This window comes from Tamandua tetradactyla, chromosome 3 (genome assembly GCF_023851605.1).
Source record: "Tamandua tetradactyla isolate mTamTet1 chromosome 3, mTamTet1.pri, whole genome shotgun sequence".
In the NCBI taxonomy this organism is placed as follows: Eukaryota; Metazoa; Chordata; class Mammalia; order Pilosa; family Myrmecophagidae; genus Tamandua; species Tamandua tetradactyla.
Genome location: NC_135329.1, coordinates 134,912,366 through 134,926,812, shown reverse-complemented (window position 1 = coordinate 134,926,812; position 14,447 = coordinate 134,912,366). Strand labels below are relative to the sequence as shown.

General features: G+C 36.0%; 2 non-coding genes across 2 annotated transcripts; one reads left to right on the top strand and one right to left on the bottom strand.

Annotated features, from left to right (window-relative positions):
- Positions 1–819: 819 nt before the first annotated feature.
- LOC143678603 (U2 spliceosomal RNA) lies at positions 820–1,010 on the bottom strand. The gene has a single exon (XR_013173382.1). It is a non-coding gene; the product is annotated as a U2 spliceosomal RNA (small nuclear RNA).
- A 1,896-nt stretch (positions 1,011–2,906) lies between these two features.
- Positions 2,907–3,013, top strand: LOC143678399 (U6 spliceosomal RNA). The gene has a single exon (XR_013173211.1). It is a non-coding gene; the product is annotated as a U6 spliceosomal RNA (small nuclear RNA).
- Positions 3,014–14,447: the final 11,434 nt, after the last annotated feature.

Below are 14,447 nucleotides of genomic sequence, written 5' to 3'. Positions count from 1 at the left end.
TTATAAGATGAATGTTCCCTAGATCTAAGATGATAGATATAGGAAAGGATTAGAAATGAATTACGGAGAGATCAGGACCCAAGCCAACATATATTCTTACAATATCCAAGGGGAAGAGATTAAGGCAACCATACTGTTTAGTCTGATGATTTCTTTCTCCCACTTCCTCAGCACCCCCATTAATCCTCTCTGAATTGGCTTTCTGTGGGAATACAGTGTCTCAATGTGGCAGCTTCAAAGCAGCTCAATTATTTTACAGTGCTAGGCAGTAGACCTATCTGTCTGGAATTCTGGCAGCTGAATTTCTGCCAAAGTGTATTATACCCCCTCAGTAGAAGCCGCATCAAACTGCCCTGTCTTCCAGGGATTCTTCTAAGCACATGGCAGACTGTTGGTAAACGAAACCAGAACAATGCAACTTAGTTAAGCCCATGATTCCCTGTCATTATCAGCACTATGCAATAACCAACTGAGGAAACTGGCCCTTAGTCTTAAGATCCTTAAAGCAATGGAGTGCTGAAGGAAGGACAAAATCTATTTATTTATTTATTTATTTATTTATTTTATCTATTTATTTTTTCTACCTAGCATCTATTTACCACTTGCGCGAAACCTGGGTTGGCCATCGCCACGAATAAAGGACGTGACAGTAGAAAAGAAACAAACAAAGAAAGAAAGAGACGAAGAAGAAACAACAGTACAAGCAGCTCAGGAAGGAAAACACGAAAAGAGCTGTAAACCTCCCGGTCTCCTAAAGAAAAGAAGCAAAGCAGCAGAACAAAGAAAAATCAAGTCTGTCAGTTCACACCGCAATTGAGGAGAGGGTGCATCGTTCCTGGAAGTACTGCAATACCAGGTCGATGTGTGGAGTGGACGGAGCAAGCTCCTATTCCATCTCCCTGCCCCAAAAATCCATTTAATACATTGTCCTCGGATAGAGGACGTATCAGATATTAAACTGATAAGAACAGATACTACACTTGATCTTAGCCAAAAGGCCAGGAAGCGATGGGGACAAAATTTAGAAAAAAAACTTCAAATGACCTCTTTAATTGTCCATCTCTTGATGACTTTTCTTTATACAATAAATGATCCCTGTTGGGTAGTGTTAGGAATACAAGTCCAAGCAGGTAGAAATTGGGCTGGGTAGGTAGAAGTATTAGCAAGAGGACAGAGATCAACAAGTTTATGTGCTAAAATGAGAGTCACAATTGCTTATTTAGCCATTCTCTCCTTCCTTCTTCTTGGTCCAGTCTTAGTTTTGGGCAGGTGTCTAGGATTTTTGTGGCCATGTTCAGGGAAGGCTAGACTCACCCAAGCCCAGGGGTCAGGGCTAGTGTAGTCTAGGCCAATCACGGCAAGACAGTGGTTTAGACAGTAGCATAAACACAACTTTGGCCATAAACTTGACAGAAAGTCTGCTTAGGAGGAGGTAGTGAGAGGGTGAAGGGGGCACTCTTCATTCTTAGAAAAGACACAAGGAAACCATGTCCCTCTACTCCTACGACCATTGAGATGATGCCCACATGTGGAGAGGACAAAGCCAAGAAAATAAAAAAAAGAAGGGGAACCACAAAGAAAACATTGAAAAATATACAGAAATAGAAATGAAAAGGGGGTCAGTCAGATACAACCAAAAAAGATCAAGTATACAGAATAGGGAGTTTCAATAAAGTCAAAGAGAGGCAAAAATAAATAAATAAGAAAAAGCTAGGACATATAAAAAACAGAGGACAAAATGGCTGAAGTAAATATTACTTTTACAGTAATAACTCTGAATATTAATTGATTAAACTGCCCAAGCAAAAACACAGGTCAGCAAAATGGATTCGAAAGCATGAAAAAGTATATGTTGTTTACAAAAGACTCGCCTTAGACACAAAGACACAAACTGAACATGAAAGAATGGAAAAGAATATTCCACACATACAATAACCAAAAAAGAACTGGAATGGCTATACTAATACTGGATAAAATAAACTTTAAGTCAAAACCTGTTCTAAGAGACAAAAAGGACACCATATATCAATAAAAGGGGCAAACAATCAAGAAGAAATAGCAATCATAAATTTCTATGCACCTAACCATGGTGCCCTAAAATACATAAGGCAAACACTGACCAGACTGAAGGGAGAGATAGAGACCTCTACAATAATAGTTGGAGACTTCAACACACCTCTCTCATCAATAGATAGAACTTTCAGGCAAATAAGAAAACAGAGAACTTGAGTAATATGATAAATGAATTAGACCTAATAGACAAATATAGTGCATTGTACCCCAAAACAGCTAGATATACTTTCTTCTCAGTGTGCATGGATCACTCTCCAGGATAGATCACGTGATGGGTCACAAAATAATCTCAATACATTTAGAAAGTTTCAAATCATGCAAAGTGTCTATACTGACCATAATGAATGAAGCTGGAAATCAATAACAGGTGAAGAGCTGAAAATTCCAAAAATATATGGAAGTCAAATAACACCCTATTTATAATCAGTGGGTCAAAAGAATAATTGCAAGGGAAATCAGTAATATATTGAGACCAATGAAAATAAGAACACACCATATCAAAAGGTATGGAATGCAGTGAAGGCAGTGCTGAGGGAGAAATTTATAGACAAAACACTTACATTAAAAAGAAGATTCCAAACCTCCCCCACAAAAAATTCAACAAATGGGGAGTGGAAGGGTAGTTCAGTGGTAGAAGTCTCTCCTCCCATGTGGGAGACCCAGGTTCGATTCCTGACCTGTGCACTTCCCCTCCAAAAAAGAAAAAATCAACAAATGGTGCTGCAATACAGGATAACCACATGGGAAAAAGAATGAAATGTGACCCCCATCACACAGCATACCAAAAAAAAAAAGCTCCAACTGACCACAGCACATCAAAATAATTACAAACAGTGCTCGCTTCAGCGGCACATATACTAAAATTGGAACGATACAGAGAAGATTAGCATGGCCCCTGCGCAAGAATGACATGCAAATTCTTGAAGCATTCCATATTTAAAAAAAATAAATAAAATAAAATAATTACAAACATGATCAAGTGAGTTTTATTTCAGTATGAAAGGGCGGTTCAACATAAGAAAATCAATTAATGTAATACACCACATCAACGAAATGAAGGAATAAAAAAACACATGAGCCTCTCAATTGTCACAGAAAAGGCATTTGATAAAATTCAGCACCTTTTCTTGATAAAAACACTTCAAAAGGTTGGAATAGAAGGAAACTTTCTCAAAACATAAAGGGCACATATGAAAAATCCAAAACTAACATCATATTCAATAGTGAAAGTCTAAAAGCTTTCCCCCTAATATCTATAACAAGACAGAATGCCCACTGTCACTGCTGTTATTCACATTGCACTGGAAGTTCTAGCCAGAGTGATTAGACAAGAAAAAGAAATAAAAGGCATCCAAATTGAAAAGGAGGAAGTAAAACTTTCAGTATTTGCAGATAGCATGATTCTATATATAGAAAGTAAAAAAAAATCAACAATAAAGCACAAGAGCTAATAAACTCAGCAAAGTGTCAGGGTACAGAGTCAGCAGGCAAAAAGCCATAGTGTTTCTATACACTAGTAATGAGTAATCTGAAGAGGAAATCAGGAAAAAAGTCCACTACAATAGCAACTAAAAGAATCAAATATCTAAGAAAAAAATAAACCAAGGATGTAAAAGAGTTGTACACAGAAAATTGCAAAGCATTGCTAAAAGAAATCAAGGAAGATCTAAATAAATGGAAGGCCTTCCTGTAAACATGGATCGTATGACTAAATATCATTAACATGTCAATTCTACCCAAATTATTTACAGATTCCATGCAATCCGAAGCATATGAAGAGATGCTGAATATTAGTACCTATCAAGGAAATGCAAATCAAAACCACATTGAGATATCATTTCACATCTGCTAGAATGGCTACTATTAAAAAAACGTAGAAAATTACAAGTGCTGGAAAGAATGTGGAAAAATAGAAACACTCACTCATTGCTAATGGCAATGTAAAGTCGATGTGGAAGACAGTTTGACAGTTCCCCAGGAAGCTAAATATAGAATTATATCATATGACAATCCCACATCTAAGAATATACCCAGAGGAATTGAAAGCAGGGACTTGAACAGATATTTGCAAACCCATGTTCATAACAACATTATTCACAATTGCCAAAAGATGGAAGCAACCAAAGTGCCTATCGACTGATGAATGAATAAACAAAATGTGTTATATGCATATGATGGAATATTATTCAGCTGTAGAAAAGAATGAAATCCTGATGCATACTCCAACATGGCTGAACCTTGAGGGCATTACACTGAATGAAACAAGCCAGACACAAAAGGACAAATATCGTATGATCTCACTGATATGAACTAATCATAATAAACCCATACAGTTAGAATTTAGAATATAGGCTACCAAGTTATAGATTGGGAGTAAAGAATGGGAAGCTGATGTTTAATTTGTACAGAATTTCTATTTAGGTTGATCATAAAGATTTGGAAATGGAGGATGGTGATGGTAGCACATAATTGTGAGTGTAATTAACAGCACTGAATTATGTATATGAATGTTGTTCAAGGGGAAGTTTTGCATCTCGTGTTTACTAGAATGAAAGAAGATAAAACATAGGACTGTATAACACAGTGGACTTTGTTGTGGACAATGGATTGCAGTTAATAATACAAGAATGCTCTCTCATGAATTATAACAAATGTATGACACTAATACAAGATATTAGTGATAGGGTGATATGTGGGAAGAAGATATACCTAATGTAAACTATGGACTATAGTTAATAGTGCTGTTTTAATATTCTTTCAGCAATTGTAATAAAGTCACCACACTAATACAGAGTATCAAAAATTGACTGATATATGGGAATACTGTATTTTTTTACATTACTTTTATGTAAACCCATAATTTATCTAACTAAAAAATAATAATTTTTTTTAAATTACAGTACAAAAAATGGAAGTAGAGCCAGGATCATCATTTAGCCTATCTGAAGACAGCCCTGCCTAGAGAAATTTTTCTTATCTTATGAGACCTTAGTTCTTAGGCCTGTTCACTAGGGTTTTTTGATACCTGCAGCAGAAAGTATTCTGATAGTTTTTTTTTCTAATACAGTTTTGATACAGTTTTCCAGCTCACTTATTTCATAGGGGAAGAAACTGAGCCAAGAAAGTGACAACAAGGCCATATAGATAATTAACAGTAAAGCAGGATTAAATTAGCAAGCCATTTTGCACATTTTGTACTGAACAAATTCAAAATTAGATTGAAATATCAACTTTAGATGCACCCACATATACATGATTAATTATTAATAATCATTTTTACCCAGACAAATTTCCATCATCACTGCTACTTGAGTCACTACTACTCACCGGATTTTCTAAGAATCCTGAAAATTCATATAGTATTACAGTATGCTCTCAAGGATGATATTCAAAATATTCAACAGTTGAAATAAAAATAAAGCCAATCAATCAGAAATGTCACTGGTTAACCTCCCAGGATAGGGGTCTGGAGGTGTTTGTTTTTCAGGATTTACTCAATTGCTGGAATATGGGGATGCCCGAAAATCTGAGGAAGAGGGTGGAGGCCAGGGGACTTCACTGAGAGGGAAAACTGATTCAATATCTGAAAAAATAGTTTGGCTGGACCGCTGCATACTGGCTGGCTATCAGTCCTGGGTTCCATACAATATAGCACCTAATAATCTTGAGTGTATTTATCTTATCCACACTCTTTGAAAACAAGTTAGATCTTAACATATACTTGTTCTATATAGACTATAAACTATATAGACTATAAATTCTTTGAGAACAAGTGTAAGATCTGACATTCATTAGATTTATTTTGTATTACCAATAGCATTTGGCACATAGGGGTTTCATAGTTAATGAAAAATGTTTTTCCAAAATGCTAAACTATTAATGAAGGAAAAGTCACATTCTCTAGTGTCAATTATTCATCCTACAAATTTTCATTAAATGCTACTGTCCAGGAATAGAACTGAGTGTTAGAGAGAGGAAGAAAAAATGAATATTGCTTCAAGAAAGCCATAAGTTTTATTAAAAACATACTCAGATCTCGTCTCCTTAAAATCTTGAAAAACCAGATGGTATACATGAGCGCATAGGCTGGGGGCATAGGCAAGGGCCTTTGGAATGTACAAATTTTGAGGAAAGTAGAGGACTCCTAAATAGTTGCATTTCCTCTGCTCTTCAAGGTCACTAAACTTTCCAACAGGAAACTCTAATTATCATTGCTGGCTTCTTGCCTTCCTTGTCTTTCTTGTGGTATTTTACATGGTGACCATCACTTTCCTGTTATTATTTCTTCCTACTTTTCTAGTCACGTTGCTAATCCTTTTATTGGCTTCTACTCTTTTCCTGAGTCCACAAAGACATGTTCTCCAAGATTTTACTGCAAGGGTTCTTTTCTTACTTGTGTGGCCTATCTCTTGATGACTTACCTGCCATCAATGATCACATTTACTCAGTTGGCTCCCAAATCTACAATACTTATCAGGCTGCTATGGCAAATACCCTACAGTGGACTGGCTTAAAGTACAAATGTTTCTTATTTCATGGTTTTGGAGGCTAGAAGTCCAAAATCAAGTTATCAGCAATGCTATAATTTCTCCTCAAAGTCTGTAATGTTCTGTTGCTTAATTACTACAATGCCTGGCGTAACTTGGCTTGCATTTCCACCTCCCTTCACATGCTGATATCCCTGATCTCCTCCGGTGTCCTTCTGTGACTCCTGTCTTCTCTTAATAAGGCCTCTGGTAATACATATTAAGGCTCACCCTGGTTCAATTGGGCCATACCTAGATAGGATCTTAGAAGATCCTATTCACTAAAAAGTCCCCACCTTAACTGATAATATATCTTGAAAGGGTTCTATTTAAATAAGCCCATACTCACAGAAATGAGCATTAATAACATATTGTTTGTTGGGTTCATGATTCAATCCACCACATCGATCATCGGCCTCAGCCTTTCTTCTCAGTTTCAATTCTTCACTACTATCTTCCCCCATGACATGTCGATATATCCATTCAGTACATCCAAGCCAACCCTTCAGCCTGAGTAAACAACTTCTTATTATGGAACAACCACCCTTCAAGTCATCCTGTTTTGCAGCCTTGAATAATTCTTTATTCCTCTCTCACGCATCTAGGACCTTTGTCAGATAGTCCCAGGTTGAAACCTAGTATTCAGCACTTAGTAGCCAAATGAACTTGGATATCTTAATTAATGCTAGAATATCAATTCCATCAACTCTGAAATGCAAATAATATTTCCCAGCTTCAAGAATTGAGAGAAAGACTATAAATAGAATAGTTGATACACAACAAGTGTTCTTTTCCCTTAAATTCATCCATTAAATCAATTGCCTTATCTAAATGATGCTGTTTATATCCTTCAAACCTGCATTAAAACTTTTTAAATTTTTCTCAATTGAATAAGATATTTCACTTATCTGAGTCTTAACAGAATTTTGCTTGTTTTTTTCTGATAACACTAACCCTAGTTTGAAACTGCTGGTTTTACCTAACTAGATTTTTTTATTTTCCAGATTTGCTCTATTCAATATGCTAGCTATTCCCGTGTAAATTTGTGGCTATCCAACATTAAATATAAATTAACCAAAATTAAGTATAACTAGAAATTCAATCGTTCAGTTGCACTAGCCACATTCCAGATACTTGATAATTACACGTGACTACTGGCTACCATAACACATATACTACTATGTATTATAGTACTTTATAATAGATTCCCATCATGTAGGTTAACGTCTTCTTTGATGACAGGAACTATACTATGTATTTTATTCATTTTCATCATGTCCTCTATCACCCCTTGTACTTGGCAAGCACTTTAAAATGCATATATGAATGGATTTATATGAATGGATCTCCAAAGGATGCCTTTAAAAATCTCAAATTTTATCTACTACGTAAATCATATGTGACATTCTGTGCCCCCAGAATACCATATAGCACATTTTTTTCAGTAATTTACTATGGCTTTTGTAATTTATTATTAGTGTTTTCTAGAGTAATTTTCTCTAGCAGTAAGATGACTTGGCTTAAAAAAATGTAAGTTAAAAAAGTTGTTTCTATCATGGAAAGTATTTGAAGTGAGTAGTACAGTTTGACTAGTTCACTGCAGTGGTTAATGCCATGGGTTGTCTTGTAGAGTCCAAGGGAAGTCCATTGGAGGATATGGTCTGATAGATAGCATAACTATAGTTCAGACGATAATCCTGAATCTTTGGTGCATTTTCAAATAACTAGTAAACACCATATGCTCTACCCTTAACGAGATTTTGTTCAAGTCTAGCATTCACATTTTACTTTCCTTAGACTACTGACCCATGGGGTGCATGATAAATTTTTGTCAATTTAGAAAAATGTAATTAAACATTAAGAAAAGCAAGAGTCCAGGGAAAGAAAGTTATGTACAACAACAGCTACTGCAAGAGTACAGACCCTCCATACCCTGCTTTCCAATCTTATATCTTATCTTCAATCCTCAACCCCAGCCTCCAACCTTCTCTCCAGTAGGGTTGATCCCCTCCTTATGCCCCCTGTCATGCAGAATTCACCCTTCCTACTTTTGACTTGGCTAATTGTAGCCTATTGCCAAATAATTAAAAGTAAACAGCGTTTTTCCTTCTACTTTTTGGATTTGCATCAATGTCAGTGCAACCTGTTCCATGACTAATCTCCAAAGAAAGGGACTGTATCCTCTTTCAATACTTAAGTCAACTGCCATAGGCTTGTTTCAACCCTAGTAGAAAAGGGAAAAAGAAATTTAATACCCATGTCAATACATATTTGTGTGAATTCTGCAGGAATGAATAATATCTATAATTCCACTCATTTCTCACAATCTAAGGACTATGAGAGGAATCTACATAAGGGTCTAAAATATAAGCTATGCATTCTTATTGTGGACATATTTTCAAGTTGTATACTGGCAAATGGTTAAAATGGGAAATTTTGAGTTTTATATATATATTACTGTAAAATTGACTCAATAAAATAAATAAATAAATATATGCATGCATACATGAAAATGACATGTTGATAGATTTTTCTCTATATATACTGAATACATGCTGAATTAAAATGTAATGAATGCCTACTACACTTATCACATACCAGATCCTGGGTTAAGTGCTTTGATATATATTATCTTGTTAAATTCTTGCAGGAACCCCGTGGAGTATTTAATCCTACATTCAAAGCTGTGGAAATGGGCATTAGGAAAGTTAAGTAGGTCATACAACTAGCTAATGGCTATGCTAATTTGGTGGCAGGAATACAGCTGTCCTATTACAACGACTGTAGAACAGAATTTTTAAAAAAAGGTAAAATTAAAACAGTTTTCAATAGACTTCTATTACAGAAGGCAAACATAACAGCAGAAACTGTCTGAATACATTGTTTATCTGTTACCATGTATTTTAATTGAATCCATATTGCATTAATTGAGAATTGATTCTATGAAAATCATACCATTGATTAGTGGCAGCCCAAGCTTAAATGAAAAGGCCAGACAAGGAGGAATTAACAATATTAAATATTTGTGTTGCTATGTAGAGCATTTAATGTATCCAGCCCAACAATCTGTTCAGTTAGAAGTTGTCAAAAGGGCTTGCAAGTGATTGACTTTGCATCAGGTCATACAATATGCCAATGCTCTCACCACAAAAAAAAATATCTCAAGGCACCAGGAATATGGTGCTTACTCGGCCTTCATATTATAGGCTGAACAGCATTGAAGGTACCTTTCATTTTATCCACCATACAACATACCCTTGCCATTCTTAGGAGGTTGAGGTGAAGGTAAAAAAAAAATTTAAGGTCAAAGCTGGCTAACCATGGTAAAAGCTGTTTAGCAATATAATTTATAGGGAAAATGTTATGGTTTCAAGGAGTGACATGCGTCATCTTCCCACATGAAACTATGTAGAATGTAATTTTACACTTGGGTAAATTCTCAAGGCAGAGCACAGAGATCTGACTGTGGGATGCCCATTAACGTCAGAAGGCGTCAAGGGGCTCTGTTCCTCATGTCCCTTTTAGAGATGCACCTGTATCTGCCTGCCGTGATAGGAGTCTATTCTTTTTCTAGAAATTCTGGGCACTGATGTTAACCAGTATCTGATTGTGGACATTTGCATGTTGGGTCTTAGTATTGTCTATGGCCAATCATAGAATGAAAACTGGAGAAGTTGTGCATTTTACTTCAGATGATTATAGGCTAATTTTATGATTATGAAAAGACCACTGTGAGCATAAATATTTACCATTAAGTAAGTTAGAAGTCAAATAATAGAAAATGTACGCAAATCAAAGAAAATAAGTTGTAACATGATGGTATATTATTAATTCCTTCTCCAATCCCAACTACCTTTCTTCTATCTCACCTCAGTACTAGTGAATGTTAGCAAGCCATGGTAGCTTAAAATTATGTACGCCAATTTAGACATATTCTTAATCTTCAGTTACATCCCTGTGGTGTGAATAGTACCATTTAAATAGTACCTCTTCAAGATATTATTTTTAGTTAAAGACCCAGAAGTCACAGGAGCAAAGGAAAGAGAGGACATCATCATGTGATGGGAAAGCCAAAGAACCCCAAAGATTGCCTGAAGCCAGCACCGGAACTCTACAATCTTTGGGAAGAAAGCAAACTTTACCAATACCTAGATTTTGGGTTTCTCCTAACCTAAAAACTATGAGCTAATAAATTCCCATTGTTTAAGCCGAAGCAAATGTGTGATATTTGTAATAGCAGCTCTGGCAAACCACAACACAAACATTCTGCTATTTTGTCAACTCCCCCCTTTCTTCCTTTGGTCATGCATTCATTGTAATTTTGACACACACATAAGATGTTATTTCAGAAGGAAAACATTAAACAGAAAAGCTACTCAGATTTAACTCCCTATCAGCTCTTGGAAGAACTGTGAAATTTATTAAACCATTATGGTATCTCCAAGTTCACAATGAATGACCTTAAAGTGAAGACTGGCAATAGGCCAGAAAACTCAGAACAATGGCAGAGACATCATTTTCCAAAGTAAGACCTGCAAGAGACTGAAGTCATCTGGATTCACCTTAAGCAAGCCAAATTTCTTTTGGCATCATTGGAAGAAACACTTGTTTCCTAATACCTTGTTCATTTGTTAGCATTTCCTCCAACTTATATATATGACAAAATCTGATTCTATGTTGTTCAATGTCTGAAATTCTGAAATAAAGTGGGGGAGGACAGGGTATAAGAGTGGGTGATTGTTAGGGATTCAATCATGTTTCACATAAAAGGCATGTTCATGTCCCAACCTCTAATCCTGTGGGTGTGAAGCCATTTGTAAATAGGACCTTTGATGATGCTATTAATTAAGGTGTGTCTAAACTGAATGAAGGTGGACCTTTACCCAATATGGCTGAAGTACTTATTAGCAAAGGAAATTGGGCATGGGACACACACACACACACACACACACACACACACACACACACAGGAAAAAGCTGGAAGTCAACATAAACTGGAGGAGAAAGGAGAAGATGCTGCCATATGCATTGCTATATGATGGACAAGACAAGGAACCTAGAAGATTGTCAGCCATACCAGTCCCAGGAGGAAGTAAGCCTTCTAGCCACTGAAACTATAAGCGAATAAATTAAGTCATGGTATTTGTTTTAGCAGCCAGGAAACTATGACAGTAATTACCTTCAAGAGATAATTCTTTTGGAAACCTCACAAGTTACTTCCAAGGCCTGGTAAAATACTAGTTCCTAGCACATAGAAGAGGCTCAATAAATACTTGCTGAATAATGAATAAGGCAAGAACCAAATATTACACCCTATATTTCCTGTCATATAGCATCTAGTTAAATGCTAAATACAGAAAAGAGTTGCTCAATTAATATTTGATGAATTGAATGCAATGTTCATTGAGTTTGCCATATTACTTGGGTAATTTTCCTTGCACCCTTAGGATGGTCTCTTGGGCCAATTCCATGGAATTAGGATTGAGGTCTTTAGCTCAGGATTTATCCTAAGTATCTGGTAAAGCTATTTTAATATGTGGGTATTGCTTTGCCATTCTCCTAAACCTGTAGCCCAATTCTAGACATTCAAGTCTATTTTCTTGACAAACCATCTAATAGAACCCTTCAGCTCACCTATCCCATACTCTGAACATATAGACCTACACAATTAAATTATCCACAAGTGTGTGGCCAAAATTAATTCAGTTGTGGGAATGTGCTAACTCAAACTCACTGAATCTCAATGGTCACTGGAATTAAAAACTATCAGCAATTTGGTTTCTCCTTTCCACTCCAGGTTTATTCTCCTCAATGCACCATAAACTATACTCTGCTTAAAGTCAGATTTCTCCTTTCTCCCTAGTATGCATTAGTCACTCATATCTTTGGTCATTCTTTTCCTACAGCCTACTATAAACCTCCTTTCTCCACACTTCTGTTCCAGATCTTCAAAGGTTCATCTCCAATTGAAACTCCCAAGGTACTTTCCTTTATAAATTAGGCTTTTGTGATTACTTCTTACCAACTTCCCCTCTACTCCTTTCTACTTCAGATTGTTATGACTTGTGTAAATACCACTGTGCATAGCTTACTCTCCAAAGATTGAAATATCTCTGAGAACAAAGAACATTTCACACTCTTCCTTTGTTTTCACATAACTTCCACAATACTTATTAGAATACTCAGTACTCTGAAAGTTCAATAGATACTTGTGAGTTTGAATAAAATAAACAAAATTGAGTCGCAAGATTATTGAAGGACAGAAAAGAGATGGGAAGCTTGGTAAGTAGCTCTCCTAAGATTATGCATAGTAACTAAAAAGTCTAAACTAAAAGCAAAATGGGACCAATTGCTAAAAGCATTGTATTTGGCTTACTTATTTAACCCATTTATATTATTCATAGTCATTTTTGCCCACCAGAACGTAAGCACCATGAGCGCAGGAATTGTTGAGATGTTTTTTTTCACTGGTTTAAGAATAGCACCTGGCACATAGTATGTGATATATATTTCTTGGACAAATGAATGAATAAATGAATTTAGGAAAGTGATTAATATCTAGTGCTAAGACAGTGTTAATGCTTTATCTTGGCTTATTTAATGTACATGTATTCCCTTTGTCATGAGAATGAAGCTATTTGAAGTTCATCTCAACGAGACCTCTTTCACCTTTCACCTCAAAATCCTCTCATGGTCAGATTCCTGATTCCCACACCCAGAGTTAGCTACCCTTTTAGGAAAAGATGGCAGATTTTACCCAGACATCCAATCACCATACTATTTTCTTTTCTTTGACCCTCCAGCTACTGTTAACAGTCCCAAATCTAAAACTCTAAAGTGAAAGATTAGGACATTTACATAATTTCCATTAAAGCAATAAATCACTGCAGGTTAGATTCTTTGCGGGGTGGAAGGGATGGAAAATCAGATCAAATTCATATTGAGTTGATTTTATCATTTCTCATCAACATTGATCATTTCAACTATCGTTGTATATTTTTGGTAGACTGAATTATGTACCCCAACAAAAGACATGAGTTCTTGTGTTATTATGGATGTGAACTCATTGGTAAATAAGACCCTTTCAGTGAAGGTGTGGACTCATTTGTGAATAAGGTCTTCCAAGAGCTTTTTTAGGTATGTCCTTACTGAATCAGGGTACGCCTTAAACTCTATGATTAGAGGTCTTATAAAGAGAAAGCCAAAGGGAGAAGTCAGTGGAAACTGGAAAGGCAGACACAGGAAAGAGAAAATCACCATGTGAAGGGAGGCAGAAATGCAAGTCAAGGAAGTGCAAGGAATACAACAAGCCAGCACCAGTATACTACATATCTTGGGGAGGAACCATGGCTTTGCTGATGCCTTGATTTTGGACATCTAGTTTTCTAAACTCTGAGCCAATAAATTCCTGTTTTTAAGCTACCCTACGGTATAGCATTCATAGCCTGGCAGACTAAAATAGAAGTTATGTCTTTGTCCATATGTCTGTCATATATTTCAATGGGCTGCATTGAATTATAGAGGCATTTGTATTACTCTAAATAATTTGGAGAAAATTTATTTGTGGTTATCTTGAAGTATATCAGCTAAAAATTAAAAGAAAGCAAAAATGTTAATATATTTTCTGTGTCACAATATTTCTATGCAGATTTTTATTCTTTTTTTTTTTCTTTTTTTTTTTTTGCATGGGCAGGCACCGGGAATCGAATCCAGGTCTCCAGCATGGCAGATGAGAACTCTGCCTGCTGAGCCACCATGGCCTGCACAGCTTCATTCTTTTTTAAGTAGTAGATTTTTATTTTCTAGCTTAAACCTAACATGAATATGAGATGAGTCATCAAATGCACT